At 45.9% G+C, this 21,761-nt stretch overlaps 1 long non-coding RNA gene across 2 annotated transcripts; it reads right to left on the reverse strand.

Moving 5' to 3' along the window:
* Positions 1–1,624: 1,624 nt before the first annotated feature.
* Positions 1,625–21,157, reverse strand: LOC128907282 (uncharacterized). 2 transcript variants are annotated; one of them, XR_008465547.1, is made up of 6 exons: positions 19,713–21,157; positions 18,636–18,891; positions 17,674–18,509; positions 16,641–16,743; positions 10,956–11,130; positions 1,625–9,375 (listed from the first exon to the last, which is right to left on the reverse strand). It is a non-coding gene; the product is annotated as an uncharacterized LOC128907282 (long non-coding RNA). The 2 variants fall into 2 exon arrangements; XR_008465546.1 differs by having other exon boundaries at positions 16,641–18,509.
* Positions 21,158–21,761: the final 604 nt, after the last annotated feature.

Genomic DNA, 21,761 nt, shown 5'->3' on the forward strand with positions numbered 1-21,761 from the left:
GAGGAACTTTAGAAGGGTGCAGGGAATTCCAAAGAACTGGTATCAGCACCTAGGATGCCCACGCTTACCTGTGACACTGTTCACAAACAAAAACCTACACAACCTTTTCCCAGCAATCTGTGTAACACATACTTCTGTAAAAAAGGGACGGAAGGCACTGGCTGGCTATCTTGCAAGGGGTCATTTGAGCATGAAGAATTAAATTGTGTAAACATGAGAAGGAAGAATTAAATTATGTGAAAATACCCTTTCTCAGATTGCCAGCTGCATAATAATTAGGCTTTCACGAATATGACAGTAGGGCAGGGACAAGGAAGCTTTAGTTCCATTGTAATTTACTGTGGTCAAGTGCCTCAGTCTTCCCCCTACAGACTGAGGTCTTCCTGTAGGAACAGCTGCATGGATCATGGATCAGGCCTTCCACTTAAAATCCTAAGAGCTCAGCCACAATGCTATGGTGTTGGTGGACCCCAGTTCCACCCTGGCTGGATATTTTGGCTTCCTCACAAACCTCAGTGCACAGACTTTACACAGTTGCAGTTCTTTGTTCAGCAAATGCCTTCCCCTGAAATAATTAAGATCAGGATTAAGGAGCTTTGGCACAGTTTTGCAAGGAAACGTGCAGAGACACGCTGCAGGATCACCTCTGTTGTCTTTGGCATGCTGATGGTTTTATGAGTATTAAGTCTTTCACAAGCATTCAGTAATAAATTAGGTAATATTTTCTTCATTCTCTACCACTCAAAAAATATATTTCTCAAACGTGAAAGCTTTGCTTTTACAAGTCTAGCTATTAGAATATGTTCGTGTTTGCAGAAATTCCTTCAAATGTTCTTTAGCCTCCAGCCAAACCCTCTTGCCATCTGTACAGGCACAGAGAATCCTGTGAAATACAGTCAGCCAGACCATTTTCCAGTTAGACAGTTATATGGGCAGCTTTGCCTCAGTGGGACTGAAAGATAAAATCCCCAGTTTAATTCAAGGGTAAGATTCATAGGATCAAGCCCATAAAGCCAAGGATAATAGAAACAGCAGGTGAAAGTCTGATGGCGCACATCAATAGGTAGTGCTGCTATGGGCCATGTTCCCAAGTTTGCTTTCATAGTATGAAAATAAACACGGGGTCACATCTTCTTTTGGAAAAGAATATATTTAAGTGTAGGAGATTTTGTCACCTGCTCTCAGCTTCGGTGATTCCTAACGTGTACGCAGAGCTATTATCTGGGCACAGCGTTTCGGAGTTTGGCTGCACTTCCCAGAAAAATCCCCATATTGCACGTTATCCAAGTACCTCCACTCCAGGCCTGCTATCTGCATTTGTCTAAAGATAATTACATTTAGCACAGCCCTGTGCTGGTTCCTGTGGGGTTGGAAAGCCAGCCTACAAAGCTCTAATCTCTGCACGTCACTCAGTACAGAAACCACGGCCTACAGGAGGGGTAACAGTTTTTGCCGTCACTAAGCAACAAGATAGCAAACCTCAGATGTTGAAAAATGAGTAATCATGCTCCCTAAAGCTAGGAGATTACCTTTGAATTATCTCTAAAGCAATACAATCTAAGTGCTTTTTTTAATCGGCTTTTTGATTCCTTTTTTAAATATATAAATCATAAATCAGCGCTAGATTTCCCAGTTTTCCTCTGCCAAACTGGCAGCCAGAATCAAATGCAGTATAATGAATAACAGTGTTTGCATATGTTCATGTGAGTCCAGGGGCTGGAATTTGGAAAAAAAAAAAATCTGTAAATTATTGTGAGATCTCTGGAAGGACACTAAATCCATAAAGGTTTAGACGCAAGGCTGTGATGATACATCACTGCACCAGCCCAGAAGCAACATGCAGTACTCACGAGATATTTATTAGGGAAAAGATGTTTCTTACAAGGTTAAGAATAAACTAATAAAACCATGCACATACAAACACACAGATATCTATCCAATAAAAAAAATAACTACCTGAATAACTGAGAGCAGCAAGGCTAGTAAAAATGATGCATGAGCCTATATTCTTGAGAGATCGCTGTTTTTAAAATCTAAATTGCCACTCAGATGTTTCAACAGTTACTTCTTGATCAGGCAAGCAGTCTCATTTGGAGAATGCACTGACGTGCATTCAACCCTTCCTCTTTTCAAATGCCGGGGACCTCTAAAATCAGCGGGGACAGAATAAAGAGAAGTTAGGCAGCTGGATGTGGAATTAATTAACCACGCTGATACTTCATAATTTCTTTCCAGTTACTCTGAATCACTTCATATCAGGTCAAAGGATTCCACCGGGCATTTAGATACTGGACATTAAACTTCAGCACTCCAGCTGAACAGTTTTTTATCTAGTAGGAAATTACTCAACAGCAAAAAGGCCTTATTTACCATGGCTGCACTTCACTACGAAAATAGAGAGCAACTGAGCATGCCTTGAGGCAATCATTACAAGTACTCCACGGCCACTTCAGCATCAAGCAGCATTACCTACCTAGAGGTCCCACTGTGCTAAGCAAAGCAAGCAGAGTCCCACTGTGCTGAGTCTGTACAAAGCAAGAAGCCTGTAGGGTTTACAGTCCAGCACTCCAATTCTGGGCTCGAAAATGCACAGGCAACTAAATAATGTCATTCTGCCAGGCAGGGTAATGCTTTCTTGATTCAAAGAGGAGTAGTAGGACTAACGCCTTAGCTATCCCTAACTTTCAAAGATGAGGACATGTCTCCTGAGCCCTTTGTTGGCTCCCCAAGGAAAAATTCAATTCTTCTCCAAAAGTATTCATCTAAACTACTCCCAAAGCCCCCTTCTATTTTTCTTTCAAATACCAGGATAAAACTTTGCTTTGATGAGAAAAAAAATAAAGCAGTGTACAGGAAGGTAGTGCAGTAAAGCCCTGTCTTTCTGCTGCTTGCCACTGTGTCCCTCTGCCTAGATCTCGCTGTTCCTGTTACATGGTAATTTGAAGGTCTGAGTAGTAAGAGCTGCTTTCTTCTCCTCTGCTGGCATAGCATCTGCAGACACTAGGAAGGAGTTCAGTGCTTAAGTGCCACAATACCACGAATCATTGGGAGTTCACTGAAGTCAGCTTGCACTGGGGGGACCACCTGTCCTGTATGATCTTTCTGCATCTTTCTCGAAGATCAGATCTTTCCTGGAGACGTAAACTGTGAATTTGGGGAGCTGTCAATATGGCTATTAATTAAATTTCGGGTATAACTGATGGCTTGCAAAACCAGCACAAGCAAGGTTATTGCTCAAGAACACACAACATAGCTGAATACATTGAATGAGATTTGAATCAAGGCCCAGAATCAGGACAGGAAGATTGAAAACATGCCTTAATACCTCTCATTTAATTGTGTTATTATTTCTTTCTTTCTTCCCTCAGCATATTTCCTTTTAACCATAGGGGCAAAGACCCTCCAGGAGGTTATTGTTAATAAAGAAAAAGGCATATTCCTTGTACTTCTGATTGATTAACATTAATGACTCATTGCATGCCATGCAGTAATCCACCTTCACACATAATTAACAATGTCCACTTCAATAATGTCAGGAATGCAGGCTCTCTTCCCCCCACCCCAAAGGACTTTGGCTGTAAAAGGGTCCAGTATTTCAAGGTCACCCCAGCAGTCTCAGTGTTGGATGTAATTCACCCCTTTGCTTATACAAGACTTGCACAAGGAAATGGAGTGGCTCTAACTTAGGTCAAAACCAGGACATCCTCTCTTCACTGCCAGATGATCGTACCTGCTAGGGCCCTAGTTTCCAGAATCACAAGAGAAACTAAAAGTGTCTCACCTTTCCTATTATGAATGCTGGTTTGCAGGCTGCTTTAGGAGAGAAAAAGAAGGTTGCAGACCTCTTACCATGACACAGATTACAGCCCAAAAAATGCAGAGAACACCTACACAGTACCACCACTGCCTGAAACCCAGGGACTCTAACATCTGCTTCTACAAGTCCGTTAAGAGACAATTTAGGCTCCTTAGAAATCCCATCTGTTTCATCACGAGCAACACTGGGGGCCTTCTAAGGGGCTTTCCATAGCCAACATGGGTGAGGGAACCACATGTCAAGGGCAGTGAATTAAGCCAAGAGGCTGTCCTTAAGACACAGTGTCTGTGTAACTGGACATCCCCTACCAGGGGAAGAATGAGCACAGAGGGTTCTCACTCAGCGAGGAGTGGTACCAGGGGAAGCACAGCCTTTTGCATGAGGCAGAAGCTGGGGTTTGTGGGGAATCCACAGAACAGAAGGGGCTGAGAGAGTGGCCATGGGAAAAAGGAAACCTCTAAGGGAGGGACCTCTAAGCTGCCCTTGTTCTGCTCCCCTTCTGACTCCAGCCAGGGATCAGGCAGGGTCTGGAGATGCCTCCAGCTCTGATTCCTCGCTGTTCTCCCTTCCCTGCCTGGGCCTAACCAGCTCAATCACGACGTGTGACTCACTGCTGGGGTGAGACGAGTTGAAGCCTGCGGCAAGCGGGGGCAATCCCACTGAAGATAGAATAATTGCCTCTGCAGTCCTCACTGACCCTGACCCCACATAAAAGCAGCTTTCTTCAAAACCCTCTCAACCTTGCTCAAGAGAACAACAGCCCAACCAGCCCCCACAACAAGCCATCCTCTGCTGTGAAGCCCACACTGTTGGATTTAAGTGGTGAAAGCATCCTGCCACTCCAGGAGTCATTCAGTCGCCAAACAGTTGAAATTAGAGATTAGAGATTCTGGAAAGAAAAAAAAAACAAACAGAAGTAAACCAACAGTTGGTCCCAGGATCAGAGAAGAGTCCGAGGCCGTGTGTGCATTTGGGGACATGGCCCATAAGATGAGGGTGGTCAGCTGGCTCTCAACTTCATGAGATGATCCTTGGCTCAGGGAGCTCCCAGTATAAGCAAATGGGGAACAGGAAGCAGGAAGTGAGATGATTTACCTAGGGCTCTCAGGCAACCATTAGCAGGGCTGAGACCTGGGACCCAACTGCTGAAGCCCAGACTCATGCATTTTCTTCCTCTTGAGCATACCACAGTCTTGCTAAACAAGTAACACTTGTTTCTGCAGCTGCTGCTTCTAGGCTGGAAGCAGTTCTCGTATCTCTCCCCATGTGTCTGTTCCCATTAATATCAACTCAGAAAGAACCTCACTGCTTCTTCATTGACATCCTCGCTGCCAGACATACACAATTAAACACAAGAAATAAGAGGCTTTAGCTGTAATTACGGTTTTGCCTATTTTGTAGAGAAGTCATCCTGTGGAGACTGAGACAGCTGAATACCTGCCCTGGTCACCAACCACACCAATTCTCTCAGTGGGAGTTTTAAGAAGTAGACATTAAACTGTAGCTGTAAAATACACTGAGTGCTCAAAGGCAGACGATGCCAGTGATTATCCAGGAAAATGACATCAAAAAGTACAGGCACCAACAGTGATAACTTCCAAGGGGGCATAAAGTATTCTGAAGAGTTACCCTGCAAAGGACGACAAGGCCCTTCAAGAACATTGCCCAAATCTAACCCCTCTCCTTATGACAGTCAGCAAAACCTGCCAAGCCACTGAAACAAACTAGTACCTACCACAAACTCTGTGCTTCATATGTAGGAATACTGCGCTTTCTGTAGACAAAAAGAGAAGGGGCGAGGGTGTGTACAGAACCACACATACATTTCATCCTCTTTACTCTTTGGCTTCTCTGTGAGACCTATAGGAACAGACCAGTCCTATTAACACTTTGTCCTATGAAATGGCTTGCAGGTACACATATTCATAGAATCATAGAATCTTCATGGTTGGAAAGGACCTTTGAGACCATCAAGTCCAACTATACAAACACACACACAAAAAAAAAAAACCAACCACCTACAATCTCTGCCCTTCAGAGCATGCCCTGAAGTGCCAAATCTAGATGTTTGTTAAATAACTCTACGGATGGTGACTCAACCACCTCCCTGGGCAGGCTGTTCCAGTGCCTGACCACTCTTTCAGTAAAGTAATTCTTCATAATATCTAATCTAAACCTCCCCTGCCACAACTATTCAACACAAGCTGGCAAGTCCCTCCTTTTCCTCCTTCCCAAGTCAAGAAAACACACTGGCCAACCTCTTAGTTCAGTTCTTGCTTCAATTCTGTTCACCCCAGCACTCAGGCACCAATCCTACCCTTCCTCTGACTGCATGACAAACGAGCACTCCTTGGAACTCCACTGCCCGAGTGTCTCACTGAATGGAATCTGTTATCCCCGCTTCCCAAAACCTCATGTATGTATCTTTTCTCTAAAATTCACAGCATGGCCAGGAAATTGCCTTCTTTCCCTTCCTGCCCACCCTAGCAATCAGGCAACATCCTTGCAAGTGGCCAGGTATGGCATGATATGTAAGCCCTGAGCTGGGATCAGGCTGAGCAAGGCCACCTGACAGACAGTCCCAGGGAGGCTTGTTATTTGTATGGAGCTGCAAGCCCACAGCGAAGAGTGTGATGTGAAGCAATGCCAGAAGGCAGCAATGGATCTACAGGAACAAACATGGAGCTGGTCTGGTAACCAGCCACACCTTGACTTGGGGCATGACTGCGAGGAAGTGCAGAAATGTTCTCCAGCAAGGTATGTTTGCAACACAACATCCCCAGTGCCAAGTACAGAGGAGTCAAGATGAGCCAGGCACAGAAGGGGAGGTAGAGCAGGGAGATGCCAGGTTCTGTCACGGCATCTAGGGTCATGGGTGAGATCACATTGCTTGCAAACCCCCACAACCACAGTCCTGTCCGCATTTGTACTAAGGCAAATGTTTTCCGAGTGTCGCCTTGACACCTGTGGGAAAACAAGGAAACATAAAACCCACATGATTATTCTGTGGCAGAAGTCCAGGCATGAAGATGCTTCAACAGTATGTCCCACAGCAAGTAAACCAGTGTGGATGACAGAGCACTACTCAACTAATTTCCATTGCAAGAACTCACTGCCTGTTTAATCAAAGGCCCTGGTTTACAAAAGCAGAGTCTTCTCCACCACCACCCTCCATGCATACCCTTAAATAGTAAGCTTTTATCATCCATTTGCCATATGCACTTTGCCAAAGGCAGAGGTCTAGCCTGAAAGTTCCACAGATGCCAACAGGTCACATCCAGCCAGTGTCTGAGACAGAGCTGAAAAAGGAAGCAGAGTCTGTATCTGGGGAGTATCTCCTTGACTCTTCTGAATGCTTCAGGGATATACCTGCAAAAATACATGTGCATTGGGGGCTACCGGGAGATATAAAAGCTAGGGAGCCATCTGCTCTTTCCAAGCTTCCTTCCCATCTGGCCTGCCACATGTTCTGGCCCAAAGTTCAGCACTGTTCCTGTGTTCCTACTTGGCTCCACCCATTTCAGCTCTCAAGTTCACAGGCATCCCAGGATGCATGCAAAGGTAGATTCCTTTCCTTCCAAACCTACACCTTCTGCATAGTACCCCAAAGAGTTTTATTGGAGACAAGGGGTGGAAACAGATTTCTAAGTTATGTTTTCCCCACTTTTTTTATTTTCCTGCTACAAATCAAACCATCTGCCTGTTTTTCTCAGGCTCCTCAGACTTCAGAAGATTCAGAACAATCTTCATATCCACTGATGCATACCAAAGGACAACAGAAACACCCTGGAATGCAAAAATCATTGCTTTACATCTCATGTAGCAGAGGACAGGAAACCCTGGCTTCACCTCCCTCTACTACATTCTGCGTCTGCCCAGGGTCACAGGGCCTGTGCACCAACTCTTTGCAGCAGGTGACATGCAGTCTCCAGGTCTATAGCAACCCAAAACTGCAGTCTTCGAGATCATCAGCCTCCTGATGTTGCAGTGTCAAAGTTAATCCTCACCTGCTGTCCCTAGGACAAAGTCAGCACCCAGCTCCAAAAGCCCTGAACTTCCAATGCACATCAGTAAGTAAGCCTACCAGTTAGGACTCATCTCTTAGGCCCAGGACACACTGCAAACGGAGTACATCGGCTACCTCTAAGGTTAACAAACTGAAAAGGGGCTGGTATAGATAGCAGAGGAGGGGGCAGGGGACAGGTGAAGGAACAATGGTGGAGACATCGTGAAGAACATGGCAATGCCTTAGCCATGTGTGTATTTTGTAGGCCTAAGGCTAGGAAGGCATCTCCTAGCCTTAGGAATGAGAGGACTAACCTTCCCGCCTTTTGCACAGCACAAAACCTGCAAAAACTAGGGCTTACAAAAACAACCCAGACAAGGAATGAGGACATAAATGTAAATTTTCACAGTATTACACTGGGAATCATGACTTTTTACCTGAGCATCTTTGCAGTAAAAACACCCTGCCAAACCATTCAGTAACTCTCCAAGAATATTCTGCAGCTCTTATTGATTCCCAGGTCAGACAAACTTTCCCCCAGCTCATTAGGACAGAGATGTAGAGCCCCAAAGAACAATTGCTCGCAAACTGAAAAATTCTGGGAATGCAGAGAGAAGAGGGCAGCACCATGAGCAACCACTCAAGCAAGGGTTTGAAGCACAAACATGCACACAAATAAACCAGATGCATGCTCAGTTTATTCTGGAATGAATTCATGCCTTCCAGCATGCAACGAAACAACAGATCCAGATTCCCTACAAACACCACAGGAATAGATACATCTAGTTCATCCTGTTCAGATGTGGAGCAGTTTGCCAGGAGAGGGGATGGACTCCATGCCACCGGACAGACAAACGGCTATTACGAAGCTTTGCTTAGGTTAACCCTGCGTGTAGACAGGGAAATGGACAAAATGGACACTCAGGGTCTCTTCCACCTCTGACATCTAAGAGTTGAATTTTATCTGTTCCGTCCTACCCATATTCTAACAAGAAACTAGACAGTTTAGTAGATCCCTTGTATGCCAATGCTAAAAAAGTTTCTTACTATACCACACGACAGCGCTTTGCTCTCTCTGTTGATACTCTCAAGTTTATCAGCAAGAATATTTACAGGACCAGACAATTTTACAGATATTGTCTTTTTATGGCAGATACTACAGAACATGGCCAACAAACAGATTTTCTGCATGCTCTCACACAACAGGCCTGTTTTTTTAAAAAAAAAAAAAGGAAAAAACCAAACTCCTCACAGAGAACAAACATCTCACAGGAGACATTTCCCAGATAAGAGTATTCCAGCAAGCTGCTCCCAAACAAGCCCAGCAACCAGGCACAGGCATTACTGGCAAATATCAAAAACACTGCTGAGAAACATCACAGACACCTTGCAAAAACATCCCAGCTGGGCAAGGAAAAGGAAGGAGAAATAAGCACTGAAGGCATCAGATATGTCAGAAACCACTTCTCTCAGGTCTACCACAGCTCACGGATTTGGGCTCTGATGGTCAAACTCCCACATGCTTTAGCGTTTCAGGAGAGCCTGAGAAAGCCTGTAAATAAAAATAAAAAATGGGATTTTTCACTCATTCTGCTACTGCGTCTTGCTCCAGCAAGCATGCCAACTCCCACCAGCCCCATTCTAAGGTCACGCTTCCTGCAAAGTCCTCACTGAGGAATTTTAAGTAGCAGTTCAGAAATGAGTGTTTTGAGAAGTGGGTAACCAGTTGCTCTGGAGACCAGCAGTGCCACAGTATCTTCATAGACCTGGCCATGCCACCTCTAACTTTCTCTCTCTCTCTCTCTGCCTGCTCAAGTGCTTCTAATCACTATATGCCATCCAACAGCTTCCTCTGAAATTTGCGTACGCATCACTTATTAAAGGGTGGCAAACACAGATAAGTCAGTCTGTGCTATGAGGCGTGAACTGATGTGTGGCTCAAAGCAATGCCTCTCCCCACTTCACTCTCTTCCCAGGTATGCCACTCTTGCTTTTATTCATTAGAGCTGGGATAGCTCAGCCTACCTTCGGGCATGCTGCAGCCTCACTCAGTGGCAGGATGCAGGGTGTGTTACCAGATGCACTGGTTCTGTTACAGATTTCCTACGTGGTCTCTAGCAAGTCCTCCCTTGCAATATAATGAGGATGAATTTATCAGAGAGCAATATAGGTTGGAAGAGATTTCTGGAAGTCATCAAGTCCAGCTAAATGCTCAAAGCAGATCCAGCTTGATCAGGTTACTCAGGGTCCAGCCTACGGCAGCTAAACCTTGGAGGCACCTCTCTTTCTTGGTTTAAAATGCCCTTACCTTCTGGCAGCCTGTTGTATACGTTGCTTAATGCAAGGATCAGCCCTTGCCTTGCACCCAGTACATATGGGGCCATCTGAGGTTAATAATACTGCGAAAGGCCTGAATGTGATGAAATATAAAAGCATGACTTCTAATTATCCATATGGCATCAAAGCCCTGGACAGCCATGGGTCTACTACAGGATAAACTACAGGATGATAAATACAAACGCTTAAGGTCTGAAGACAAGGACTCTGACAAATAAGCTCTAGCAAGCCTGTCTACGGTTAAGACACTTCTACCTCATATATATGATGCTCAGAGCTGCAGATCTTATTCTGTGGATTTCTAACCTTAATAAAATAACTAAAGACATCTGGAAAAGAAAAATCACACCAGGAATAGTACTTTGTCTCATCCTAAACACTGGATAGTCCTGGTCTAAAAACATCATTTCACCTAGGTGAAATTTCCCCAAGGACGACATGGTCCTAAATGCTGGGAGCCTGAGTGCAGGAGAGGCTAAGAGATGGCAGTCTGCAAGGGTTGTTGCAGAGTTCAATACCGTGTGGAAGCACTAATGCCCACCCCTGGTTGGTTTCTCCCCTAAATACAGACACACGGGAAGCAACCTGCCTCCCACAATCTAGAAGAGAAACCATACTCTTTCCAAAACAGTCCAGTACAAGTTTAGAGCAGGATGACGGTTCTCTGAAAAAGGGCTGCTAGCTGTACTGGCTCCGAAGAAATTATTTAATCTGCAGCTGGGCTATGCAGAGATATAGTAACTTCACACCACCATCCCTTTCTTTCATTCATGCACCCATAGACGTCACACGTACCTCAGGATCCTCTTCAGATGAGCTGTCAGCCTTGGACAGTGCTATATGCTGGTTCCTCACCTTCCCTGGATCAGGACTTCCCCAATGCATACTCCTGCCATGAGCTTCCCGTGTAAGTCATACTCATCCTGCTGCTGTTCCTTGGGACTCCAATAACCAGGGCTTTATTTTCATTCTGCAAATAGGAAATACAGTTTATGACATAAACCTGGAGTCAGGTCAGAACTGGGAACTCTTCTGCAAGACAAAGGACAGGGTTAAGGCCTGGGATACAACAGGGTTTCTGTTCTCATTGCTGGCTGATAACTTGAGCTCTAAATATTCATGCTGGAAGGACTAAGCTCAGGCTAGCTGCTGTGTGTGGGGCTGTGCCCAATCCAGCCAGCTCCTAAGAGCAAGATCCTAGGCCCACAGCAAGTGTGTTTAGACCTCCATCTTCCAACTTTCAGAAAGCACCACAGTTTGGGCCAAGCTAGCATCTGATCTTGAATTTGCCTGTTAGCTCCAGGAGTGGAGTGCAAGAACAACCTGGTCTTAAGGCTGCAGCATGAATGAAGATACACAATCATCACTGCTATGTCACACAATAGGTGATAGGAGAGAGAAGGATCTCTGTTTTTCATCCTCCAACTTCTCTCACACCACCCAACTGCTTCACCAGCACTGAAGTGGCCACAAAGTTTGCCACTGCAGACCCTCAGGGGCAGTTCTGCTTGGAGAACTGAAATTCCCTCTCCATGAATTCCTGCATTGTGCATGTCTTTCACTAAAAATTCAGTCATCTCCTCTGGAAAAAATAAAACAAGCCAACAACTTCCCTAGTCACAAGAAGATGAGCTCAAATGTGACGTTGAGTGGCTGCACTGAGCCACTCAGAAACATCACACAATCAGCTGATAAAAGGCAATATCCAGGTGCAACATCACCCACCACCCAAGGTGGAATTTTCCAGCACCAGCTCAAAACGAAGCTGAAAAGCAAAGAACAGGATGAAAAAGACAAAATGAGCAAAGGAAGGAAACACCAAATTTGAGGTCAACATCAAAACTAAACCAAAAGGAAATCTCCAGACAGAAACACTAAAGTCAAAAGGGAAAGAAGCATGAACCAAAAGAGATTCAGGTTGAAATTCTCAACTCAGAACAAAACAAAATTAGTTGAGAAACAAAAAATAAAAGAGGCAAAATGCGACTCAAGGAATGCTCAAGAAAGTTTTGAAACAGAGGTGTTCTCACCAGAGAAATATTGAAAAAAATTTTTATTTTAAATAAATATTTACCTTTTATAAAAATCAGTGTTGCCTAACCAAAAGGAGACTACAGTCTGATTCCAAAATCATATGTGCCCTCATGCCAGCACTCAGGTCCCAGAAGTCAGATATTGATTCATTTCCAAACTGCAGAATTTCTAAGTCAATCTAAGGCTGTTTATTTGCCATCTGGATTTTAAAGCTATGAACCAAATTTTCCATTGTGTTTGGTCTTGATTTCAACATCCTATCTGGAACATTCAGCTCATGTTTTCATGTTTTTCTAAGCAACCACGAGGGTTAGAAACTTACTTTTTTTAAAAAGAGAAAATGGAGACTCTTATGCAATATCTTCATTCCAGCAGCTGGCATTTTAAGAAAAAAAATAAAATACATACAACATCCTTAGATGGCTGACAAAACCATAAGGCTTGGTAACCAGTGCAATATGCCATAAAAAAAGCTGTCCATTTCCCCTCCATACATTACTCTCTTATTTGTATAATTCAGCCTCTCTTCCAAAGAGCTCATTGCAGTGTTTACTGAACCAGTGTACTGAAATGAACTATTTGTAACTTTTTTAAAGAATTCCCATTAAAGCCTGACTTGGACGGCTCAACAAGCAAATACCATTGATGCTACACCTGTCACAGACAAACAAACAACATCTGTGCTTGGATGTGATCAAGACATTGTTTTATGGAGAAGCAGTGCTCCCAAGACTATCACAAATCCACATGGTGCCTGTGAGTGCCAGATTTTTTGTTCACATCTCAAAGTAAACTCAAGGAAGTGGAAAATCACAAGTAGACGTGGAGCCCTCAATGATTTCATCAACAGCTTAGAAGAGTCCTGTGCTATGTTTGTTCTGGCAAATACATGAAATATCTACGCCTTATGAAAATGCAAGTGTTGGAGCATGTAAATAAGTGATGAAGCAAGTTCTCCCACTCTGGAAGAGCCCTGGCTCTTTTTTGCCTGTGGATATTCACACACAGATGCACACTAGCACACACTGATCTTCCAATATATATGCCCCCAAACTCATCCTAACTTTTGAAATATTTCCCCTGACCTGCACCAGGTTTACAACTGCAAGTGTCTCACTGCTTTGAAGCGGTCAGACAGCCTTCCAGGATGCAGATCTCCATCCAGGGTTTTGGTGCTGACACAGTTGTGTTGCAGCTCTGTTAGAAAAGCAGGATTCCTCTGGGCTAAGCAGCTGTTCTGATGATCACTGAAGATATACATTCTTTAGATATAAGTCTCTAGTGCAAATCTGGATAGCAAAAACGCGAGTGAAAATGCAACCTATTTCAGTTAAAAGTGGAGCTCGCTTTACAGCTGCTGCAGCATTGGAGCCAATTCTCATTCATGCTAAAGATACTTCTCGCTGCTCAGGAGAAAGTCAGGACACTTCACATGGCACCAGCATTAATTCATACCCTCTTTAAAATCCCTGCATGCTGGAGTGAGAATCAGGCTCTGCACCCAGAGCAGGGAGCTCAGCAGGAGGGAGACAGTGTTTTGCAGATGAGATCTCTGAGCCGGCTGTTCAGTTCTGCAGGTTTGCTTCTGGCTTATTTTGGCAATTCTGCCTAACCCAGCACTCTCAAAAACAAAATCAATGCCCCGGGGGGCCTCTTGCAAACTACCTAGAGCTGCTGCAGTCTTTTGTTGCAAACAGGGACATGCATGAACGATCCGTACTTAGGACTGCCAGAAGCTTCTATGCCTAGCTTGGGGCAATCTTGTGTGCTGCTACTGCCCAGTGCAGCCAGAGCTGGTCGTGACCAGGGAAGGGCTAACATTGCAAAACAGGCCTGTCTCCCAAGGCTAGGATAATCTCTGCTACAATGCCACAGGGGTGGCCACAAAGGGAAGAACTGCTCCTTGGCTGACATCTCACAGGCTTCAGGTGAACCAGGGCTTCCTCAGGCTTTCAGCATGGGACAGAAGGAAGGCAAGACATCACATGAGGCCCCAAAAAAGGGAGCACACTCATTTTTCCAAACTCACTGTAGCGTTCACACTGCTCATCCAAGACTAATTTTTCAGTTACCAGTTTCACATATTCAATGAACTAAACCAATTACCCATCTTTTCCTCCAAGTGGGGAAGACTTGTCTCCTCAGCAAAGCAGAAATGTGGGAGGATGGAATATACGTTTGTGAAAGTGCCAGGTAAGAGCAGGGAAAGGAGCCAGGCATTAGAAGGAAGGAGAGTGGATGGAAAAAGCCAGAATTACATTATTCGGGGGAATTAATACTTCAACCCTGTAATTAAACAGGAAGAGTGATATCACTAGTGATTACAAACTGAAATTAGTACAAAGCTAAACTTACTGCATGTGCCAACACTAGAACCATAAGTCACAGATGCAAGCAGAAGTGCCACATTCTTCTGTAGGGCTACTAGCAGTAAGGCTAGTGCTTCAGGCAGACCCTCTCAAGCTCTGCTATTCCATCAGCAAGACTGTCAGAACCACCAGCGAGAGGAAAAGTGTATCGCTGCCACCAGATTTTCACCTGCTCACTGTGTTTTCTCGGATTAGCCAGCTTAATATGCCCAGCCTCATCATTCCCCCTTTCATACGAAGCCTGCAATGAAGGGGCAAAACTCTCCCAAGCACTAAAAGAATATTATTTTTTTTAAAAAGTCAGAGCAAGCATCACAGAGTCTAGCTCTTACAATGAAAGCTGGGATGTGGTAGAGACTGAGGGACTTTTTTGCCATATTGGCCATTATTTCCTCACCCTTGGACTGGTGTGAAGGATGGGAGCTCTCTGGTGGCAAAATGTGAATTTGCAAAGATGGACTTTCAGTGGCCCCACTGCTTTTCCCTTCTTACGTGGAAGGCACAAAGGCATAACTGAAAACCAGTCCTATGCTGCCCTCTCTGAGAGCACTGAGAGCAGCCAGACCTAAACACTGGACAAGATGACTTTTAGTGCAGGAGTACCTGTTTCAGAGCCTGGCACAACTCTTGGCTCGCAGCCTGCTCCTTACAGTTCTGCAGCCCTTTCTCCACCCCAGGCTGGCAAGCTGTGCTGGGACACACGTTCACAGGCCAGGAGGTACCTGCATTTGGTTACATGACAAAAGCAACAGCAACCAGCCAGATGAGTGTTTTCTAGGGGCTACTGTGGCTCCAGTCCAAAGAAAACAGGGGACAGCACTGTTCCGGGAATCCGAGACGCTAGTGAGAGAACAGGAAAGCTGATGGGATGTCTTATGGGACATCTCTCAGGGGAGACCTTATCGCTCTCTACAACTACCTGAAAGGAGGTTGTTGCAAGGCGGGCGTCAGACTCTTCTCCCAAGTAACAAGAGATAGGACAAAAGGAAATGGCTTCAAGTTGCACCAGGGGAGGTTTAGAATAGATATTAGGACAAATTTCTACACTAAAAAGGTTATCAAGCATTGTAACGGGCTGCCCAGGGAAGTGGTTGAGTCACCATCCCTGGAGTTATTTAAAAGACATGTAGACATGGCACTTAGGGACATAGTTTGGTGGTGGACTTGGCAGTGTTAACGGTTGGACTCGATGATCTTAAAGGTCTTACAGAATCATAGAATGGTTAGAGTTGGAAGGGACCTTAAAGATCATGTAGTTCCAACCCCCCTGCCCTGGGCAGGGACACCTCCCACTAGACCAGGCTGCTCAAAGCCCCATCCAGCCTGGCCTTGAACACCTCCAGGGATGGGGCATCCACAGCTTCCCTGGGCAACCTGTTCCAGTGCCTCACCACCCTCACAGTAAAGAATTTCTTCCTGATATCTAACCTAAATCTACCCTCTTGCAGTTTAAAACCATTACCCCTCATCCTATCATTACACTCCCTGATAAAAGAGTCCCTCCGTATCTTTCCTGTAGGCCCCCTTTAAGTACTGGAAGACTGCTATAAGGTCTCCCTGGACCCTTCTCTTCTCCGGGCTGAACAACCCCAACTCTCTCAGTTTGTCTTCGCAGGAGAAGTGCTCCACCCCTCTGACCATCTTCATGGCCCTTTTTCAACCTAAATGGTCTTTATGGTCTTTTCCAACCAAAATAATTCTGTGATTCTATGGGAAGCCAACAGTAAAATGAAAGGGAAGTGCATGAAACCGGTCTGCTTGGAGAAATGCCCACACATGTCTAACCTGCCAGCCGAGGGGAGAAACACCTCAATCCTCAACATCTAGGTTTCAGAAGACCCCGAAACAGAAGCAAGATCCAGCAAAAAAAACCCAGGATTTGGATGAGAAAGAGCTTTGACTGCCATGATTTTCACAAAACAACAGACTTCCACTGTTCTCTACCTGATTTTTAGCACTTCCTTCTTAGTCATGCTCCAGTAGCCCTCACAGTTGGGGTCTCAGGGGATCCAGAGGAGCCAAGCCACCCCATTTCATACAGACAGCTCACATACAAGGCTCACTCCTTAACGCTCACCTTGACACGTGGTTCTCAGCGGTGTGCCAGTGCTCCTCTCTGCTTGAAGGTTAACAGATCCACAGTCTGGACACATCTGGCATATCTGGTCCCTCCAATGGACCTAGAAAAGAGAGACAGTAGTGACATGCCACCAATCCTTTCTGGCAGGTGCTCTGAGCCACAAGCCCCAGCATGAGATGAACGATGCCCATGCAACCCCGGACAGCTGTTCCCACCTCCTGGCCCAGGGCAGAAGCCTCCTGCGCAGCTGCCCCTCCACAAGGTGCAGTGAACGCTAGGAACCTTCATGGGTTCAAATGGTGATGACTCAAAATCAGGAAGGATGAAATCCACAGAAGGTTATTCAAAATAGAGGTACGATGTCAAACTCATGACATTCCTGCCTGCACACTGGAGGCCGGCAGACCATCTAGCTGATCTCCTGCTGACAGCTTACTGCCTTTGTCCATCCTTCCCCAGGCATCTGCTGTCAGGAAGAGGATACTAGGCTTAGACAGACCTCTGATCTAACCTAGGACACCTCTAATGGGAGCAGAGCTGTCGCATCTCAGGCCCTAGCAGAGCCTGTCCTTGGGCAATTCCCTCTGCAGGGAGGAAAAAAAAAAGAAAAGAAAAAAAAAGGAAAGAAAAAAAAAGTTGGAAACTACTAGTTTGTATCTGGATGAGAAAGCCAGGACTGCTCTCCAACAGATGTGCAGACAAATTCTTTTCATGCCACCAGATGGTGCCCTGCCTTCAGTCACCAGCAGGCAGCTGGCCTGGCAGGGGACAGCCGCCCTCTGCTCTCCCACTCCACCAGCCCGTGATGGGCACTGTCCTCAAAACTGCTGGGAAACACCAGCCTTGCTTTGCCCCAGGGCCCGGCCTCCCCAGCAGGACATCTCACGGCCGCAGGGCCACCTCCACCCTGAACCAGGGTGAGATTGATTTTGAATCTGGGACAGAGAGACTCAAGAACCAAGAGAGGAGGGTAAATCAACTGCCTGCCCACAGGCGAGGCCCCTACAGCTGGAGCAACGGTCAGAAGTACCTTTTTGAGTAAAGCATCGTATGTTGGGAGAAAGACTTCTGTGATGAGGGATCTGACGGGGGAAGCACTGTCCGGGAGTTGTGTTTTGGTTACATTCAAGTCTTTTTGAACGAGCTGAAGTGTCAGAGCCCTGGGGAAGGATTGTAGGGTAGCCTGCACAAAGAAAAAGTTGCTCTGGCGGGCCAGATTCAGCCCATACACTATCGACTGGCAACCCGTGCTTCCTGGCCTCCTTCAGAAATGCAGCTGCAAGTCATGCTGCTTGACAGCACCCATGTACAGCTTGTTGTGTGACTACCCATCAAGAGATCTGAGCTGTGCTACTCGGGCAATGCTATGGCTCAGAAAGACAACATTGGCTGCTGAAGACTAGAAACAGATGGGCCCACCAAGCTGGTTCATCCCACCAGACCAGCTAGCCTTTCCCCAGCCAGTGTGCCAGAGGAGAGCCAGTATACCAAGCATGGGCGACCATCACAGATCCAAGCACCAAAAAGATCTAAAGAGGGCAGTGGGAAAGGGCTGGTCCACTCACACTACCTTATTTGTCAGTGGAGACATCCCTACAGCCACTTCCTTGGACAAGATCAACCGCAACAGAAATATATAGCTCACTGTGGCCCTGTTATCAGCCCAGATGGCTAGTAGAGCTATAGCTATCAAGCCACTCTTGACCCCGTTCTTGATTTACACATAAAGACCACATCCTGCTGTGATCACACACACAATGCAGATAGGAGAGAGGTCAAGGATACTGTCAGACGTTCCCATCCATGGCTGCGTGCTTCCCATTTTCAGTGGTTCCCAGTAACAGGATGAGGGGTAACGGGCACAAGCTGTAACATAGGAAGTTCCAATCAAATATGAGAAAAAACTTCTTTACGGTGAGGGTGACAGAGCACTGGAACAGGCTGCCCAGGGAGGTTGTGGAGTGCCCTTCTCTGGAGACTTTCAAGACCCACCTGGATACAGTCCGGAGTAACGTGCTCTAGGCAATCCTGCTTTAGCAGGGGAGTTGGACTAGATGATCTCTAGAGGTCCCTTCCAACTCTGAAATTCCGTGATTCCATGTGCTGTCTACCCGCACACTTGCAGGAAACCCAGCGAGACCCTCCTCTTTTCCAGTTTGTCCCTCTGCAATATCCTCGTACTCCTGCACCTCACCTCGCACAGTCCAAGGGGCAGAAGCAATAGGAGTCTTGTCTGAGGCAGGTTCACCTGGAAAGCAACACCCTGGTTTAGACTAACTGATACACTGGAAAGCAAAAAAATAAGAGAGCACAACCTGGTGTGCTTGCTCTCCCTAGCACCCACCCATAATGCCGCTGGCACAACCAGCTCTCACAGCTCTCTGGCTTCTCGTCACAGTGGCCAGGGCTGTGCTTTGGAAATGAGCGCTTACCTCTCTATACCTGCCCGCAAGTCAGGCTGCCAGTAACCACCCTAAATTCTCAGAGCACCCCCCTCATATACCACCGCGTTCCTGGAAATCACATTCAGCGCTACTTCGTAATCTTTGGACATTCTGAAAGGCCTTTTGAAGGGCCTTTCTCTACCTTCTAGCAAATCCTTCCCAGCTATCAGGCTGCTGTTGATGAGCACCCGTCATGCTGACTAATATGGTCTCGTTGCTGCCTTTTTCATTACCCCATGTGTTTCTTATCTCATGGTTAGACAGTAAGCAGATTAGGGTGGGGATTTTCCAGTCTATGCCTGTACAGCATCTTGCACGATTGGTGATGCATGTGGTAGGGCTAATTCACACACCATCTAATCTTACCCTCAGAAGCCTGCCTTATAATGAACCCCCAATTTTAACTACCCCAGGTACAAGAGCCAAGCTCCCCCCATTCCTGAGAGCTAAACGTAGACAGGTTCAACAAGTGGTCACAGCCCCAACGAACACAAACAGGCCTGCAGTTCCCAAGCCAGGAGAAAGAGTCCTCCTGCAGAAGCAATGCACCTCCAAGAGGTTTCTTTGTTACTCTGATGCAGCTAAGCACAAACCCTACCAGACAAAAAAAAAAAACAAAACCAACCTGCTACAATAACCTTCTGTCTGGGTCGCAGTGTGAGAGGAGTGGGGTTAATTTCGTAAGGAAATAAAAAATCATTAATGGCATTGCAGATACATCTCAGCAGCAACCACCTCCACACCTGGAACAAAGCCCACATGAGCCACGAGTGCTTATTCTCTAAGAAAATCATGCAGCCATGCCACATTCAATGTAGCAGCATTATCATTTTACATGCAGAGAAGAGATGGCCTAAAGGTTAGGGTGTAACCCTGTAAAGGCAATGAAGACTTCATCAGACTTACCACAGATTTCCTGCCCGAGGCTGGGAGAGTCACACAGCCTCTCTCAGCTCAGCCCTCCCCCTCTATAAAAGGGGTTGCACACACAGACCCGTCTTACAGCAACAGCTCAGGAGTGTAACCACATGAAACGCTGCAAAGCATACGGGTAACACAGCCAGAGCTGCTGCTTAAAGCTTTACACGCTGGTTCTGAGGAGCTGAAGGCGTCAGTGTGCTCAATATGAGCTTCCCTTGTCAGACCGAGGGGGTTTAAGATCCAATTCACGCGTACGCAGGGAAATCAACACATCATTGTAAGTTTTGCTCCTTGCCTATTTTGAGGATTTAAGCAAGAGTTGAGTAGTGGCTAGTCCTTATGCTGATTCTGGGGCAGGATGCGTTTCATTCTCATCACACAAAGTACTTCAGACAGGCACTTGAGTGGCAACAAAAGCAAAGAAAAAAAGAAAAAAAGGAAAAAAAATTAAACATGCCAGGTAGGAGAGCAGCTTGATGACATTCTTGCATATTTCAATTAATATGGGGCTGTTCCATTCCTGAGCTGCCTTTTTGAGTTATTTCCTCCTTCTTCCTTTGCGTGGTGAAAATGCCCCAGGGGTAATAGGCTGCCTTCTCCATTGCATTCAATACAGAATGGTTCTGATGAGTCTGATAAAATTAGCCAGGTTTTACAGCAGCAAGCAGGGTCAGATTTTGGTCCAGTTGTTCATAGCCTGCAGAGTTTTTACCGTACAGAAATTAAAAGGACTGCAACCTGCAGCAACTGTGGAAGTTCAGAGCAAATTAAAAAGAATATGAGTTCTGGCATTCATCCTTACCAATTTAGGACAGCCTTTTCATTGCTGTAAAAATAGCACGTATTTATAAGAAACATCCATCTCTAATCACCACTAAATCTCAAATTGTGTTACAGAAAAGGCGGTAACAACGTTAGCACTTCGCAAATGGGAAACTAAGGTAAAGGGGAAAAACAGCGTGCCCAGCCTCACCCCACAGGCCAGGGCAGGGGTCTGGAACAGACTCAGGGCTTTCGCTTCCTGCCCGCTGCCTGCTGTGCCACACCGTCTCCTCAGAAAAGGAATGGAGCATCAGAGCAGTTTCAGGAAAGCACCTTTACGTTCTCCTCCTCCCCCAAAATTTCCCTTAAAGTTTTTACTCCAGTGCATCTACCAAGCAGAATGTTTCAGCAACACACAGCAATGGGCTTCTCATGGCTTTGTTTCTGCCAGTGAAACAGCTATGACTGTAAGGTTTACAGAGACTTTCTGTTCCTGTCTAAAATTATCTTTGCTGAGCCTTGCGACGCCAAGAGCACAGAGCCAATATTCCATAAGCCCTGAGAAAAATGGACTACATTTCAGGCACACTCAGCTAGTGTGGTTACAGTAGCATCCGTCAGCCACGACCAAAGCTCAGGGCCACAACCGTGTCAGGCCTCGCACAAGGGGACACCACCTGCTTCTTTGCTGCAGGAGACAGCACCTAAAGTCAGAGCCTGATCCTGCCAGCCGGGTGCTCTGTGGTTGCGAGGCAGTTGTCCAGCCGAAAAGGAGTCTCTGCTATCCTTGCTCGAACTGCGAGATCAGAGGAAAAGGGTATGAAAAGACAGCAGGTGGATACAGACAGATGGGGAAAGCGGGGGCTAACAGGGAGACAACAGCAATTAGCATAAGCAGCAGCAGTCTCAGCTCACCAGCTGCTTTGCTGATTGTCTGCCTCCCTGATTTCCAAAAACAAAGAAACAGTTTGCCTAAGAGCACAGTCAGGAG

Source organism: Rissa tridactyla, chromosome 3 (genome assembly GCF_028500815.1).
Source record: "Rissa tridactyla isolate bRisTri1 chromosome 3, bRisTri1.patW.cur.20221130, whole genome shotgun sequence".
Classification (NCBI taxonomy): domain Eukaryota; kingdom Metazoa; phylum Chordata; class Aves; order Charadriiformes; family Laridae; genus Rissa; species Rissa tridactyla.